Below are 3,571 nucleotides of genomic sequence, written 5' to 3'. Positions count from 1 at the left end.
TATATATATATATATATATATATATGAAGCCTAATCATGTTTATCTGTGTCACTATCTCCATATTAGCTCACTTGGGTTTCTCTTAGAGCCACTCTTAACGCTGTGGACCTAGTCCTAGATAATGTATTCGGTGTTTAAGTTCATTTCATTTGAGAACTACTACGTGTTTTCTATACTCCCCATATCTAGTTCTCACCTATTGCCTGTGCACACACACACACACACACACACACACACACACACACACACACACACACACACACATATTTGGAATTAGTTCGGAACCTATTACTCTGACTTCCATATATTCCCCTGGGAATATTCCTAGTGAATTGTGTGAAATTCCTAATGCCACAGGCTTAAAACTATCCAATATAACATGACTCATGGAGTTGTTTTATATGAATAATGAAGATTCTTGAATCTTCTATTTTCATGACATGTTTCATGATGACAGCTTCAATACCTCATGTTTACAAACAATGTTAAACAAATCAAATGTTTTTTATATTAGTCAGACCCTTCCGAAGACTATCAGAGTTCATAGTCCAGTGCATTTTTATCTCATTTGTAATTGTGTCATAATATATTTTTTCAATAAATAAATCTTCATTGAAGATAATATTTTTGAAAAAATATATCTTTGAATGAAGCAGTGAATGGACATAGTTTTTGTTGTTTTCATTATCACCTGTGATGGCCTGTGATTGGCTCAAAAACAGTTTTTATTTTGTTGTTACCTGACAGGGGTTAAGTTGTTACAAAGTGTGTAAAAGTTATTTTTGGGCCATTTTTGTTCAGTTAAGCTTGAGTTCAGTCAGCTGTCATGCATGAGCGATTATGGCCTGGTAGCATGCATTATGCTTTTATCACTTGTGTTTGAATAAGATGGCTAGCTGGCAGAACATTACCTTACTAAGAGGCTTCTCTTCTGCGTCTTTATATTCTGAGTTCAAATCCTGCCATGGTCAACTTTACTTATGAACTCTCTGAGGATGGGGATAGGGGTTGATAAAATAATGTACCAGTAAAATAATAGGGTTGATGGTATTTACTAACATCCCTCTTCTCTAAATTGTGCCAAAATCAAAAACAATTATTATTATTATTATTATTATTTATGTTGTTATTTTGTCCTATACAAACTGTTCCCAGTCTCACCCAGAAACCGATGCTGGTGTAGAAGACATTTGGCCAAGGTACTGCACGGCTGAATTGAACTCAAAAATCATGGGGATGGAAAACAGGCTTCTTAACCACACAGCTATGCCAGAACCTATGAAAGAGAATTGGAAAACGACGTCGGAGATAGGTTTAGAGATTGTCATGCTAATGCATATCAATAAGAGATAGTTTCAGCTTGGTAAAACACGAGTAAATAAAGTCTATGCAGTTATTGTCTTCTGGAACAGAAAATAACATAACATTATCAGTCGTTGTCAAGATGGATGGCCTTGCTTTAGCTGCAGGTATTTGAAGATTGTCAAAGGGAAAATTGATATATATTGAAAGGGATAAGTTAAACAACACTTGCTACACCAAGAAATATCAATGAGAAAATATAGCTTGATATGGGTGGGGTGGAATGTAAGTACATTATATGCACATAATGTATATTTGATAAGGATAAAAGACAAAAAACTGTATTCTTTCTTGCATTATGTAATTCATGCTTGTGCGACATGCTCTCCATTATGTGAATTCGGTAAAGTGTTTACTCTAGATAATTGCATAAGAACTTCAGTCACTGAGGCTACACAATTAAGCAGAATCAACAGCACTAATGACTGTCAAGAATTTTAAACCATGTTCTGTTAATGAAGTTCCTCTGTGTGTGTGTGTGTGTGTGTGCGCACGTGCGCGCATATATATATATATATATATGTCAATAGATAGACAGACAGGCATATATATATATATATATATATATATATATATATATATATATATAGATATTTATAGATACATATATATATATGTCACCATTTATCTCTCTGTCTATGTATCAATGTATGTATCTCTTTCTCTCTCTCTCCCTCTCCCTTTCTATCTATTTATTTATGTTTATCTCTCTGTATGTATGTCTGTGTGTATGTATGTATATGTGCATGTATATATGTATGTTTGTACATTCATGCGTATGTCCATATGTCAGTCTGTAATTATGTATATCAATCTATATATATATATATATAGAAAGAGAGAGAGAAAGAGAAAGTAAGAGGGGTAGTGAGAGGTAGAAAAATGAGTGCGATAAAGTTGCAGGAGTTATCCAAAACAGAAAGTGTACAGTGGTCCCCTATCATACAGGGTCACTGTCTTCCACTGCCTTTGGTCACTGTCTTCCACACATAGGAGAATTGTAAATTATGACCACTAATTTCATGATACAATTCTTAATTCTGTTCTTTACAGAAATTCTTGTAAATTTGACCAATCAAAAACCTCAGATCATTATGTGCGTGTCTGTGTGTAGGTGTAATTTTTTTGGTTTTAGAAATAGTACATATTTGGCATTGGTTTCTTGTCTCTTGCCACTGCAGTTGTACTCAGCTTTTGCATGTGTTACATTTCCTTTATTCAAGATAGACGACAGTAGCATAAAAAATAACGATAGAGGGATTGCTAAAATTGTTACCATACAAAGGTTTAAACTTTAAACTTTTGGATGGGCCTAGGGATGGGCAGCTTTTCTTCAACTGGGAGCTGCATCATACCATTCTCAAGTGGGAGAGGGCTGCATGACAAAACACATATGCATATAATATTACTTGCCCACTTAACACTGAATTTTTTGCAGTTCTTCTTAATTTTATTTGTCTTAGTATGAAAGCTTACATTAAGCTGGCATCTCTTTCATTATTTCCTAATGATAATGATGATGATTACTAGTGTAAATAAATTATAGTTTAAAATATTGAAGTAAAAAAAAAAAAAGAAAATTCATTGATATTTTATTAAAGAACAAATCTCATTATTTGTATCAGTGAGATTTTTGCACTTTCACATACTTTACCATATTTTCAACATTATGTAGAATTTGAGATGTTGTTACTCTTAGGTTATACCGCAAATTAGTAACCTAAAAACTCGTTGTGAGCTGCACAACAACATATTGAGGGCTGCATGCGGCCCACAGGCCACATTAAAGGTTATGCTTCTACAATACACAAATATTTACTCAAGCAGTGGTCGGAGACAAACACAGACATAAAGACACACACACAGACATATACATATGTATATACATACAACGGACTTCTTTGTTATTTTCATCTATAAAATTCAATTATTTATGAGGTGGTAAGCTGACATGATCCTTAGCGTGTCAGACAAAATGCTTAGCAACATTTTGTCCATCTTTATATTCTGAATTCAAATTCCACTGGGATTAACTTTGCCATTCATCATCTCAGAATCGATAAAACAAGAAACAATTAAACACCAGGGTCGGTATAATCAAATTAAACCCTTCCCCTGAAATTGCTGGCCTTGTGCCAAAATTTGAAATCATTATTTTGTTTATTTCTGAAAATACTTCATAAGAACACATTTTAATTTATAGCATGA

Source organism: Octopus bimaculoides, chromosome 3, assembly GCF_001194135.2.
Source record: "Octopus bimaculoides isolate UCB-OBI-ISO-001 chromosome 3, ASM119413v2, whole genome shotgun sequence".
NCBI classification, from domain to species: Eukaryota; Metazoa; Mollusca; class Cephalopoda; order Octopoda; family Octopodidae; genus Octopus; species Octopus bimaculoides.
The sequence above is the reverse complement of the archived record's forward strand: the minus strand, read 5'-3'. Positions refer to the sequence as shown.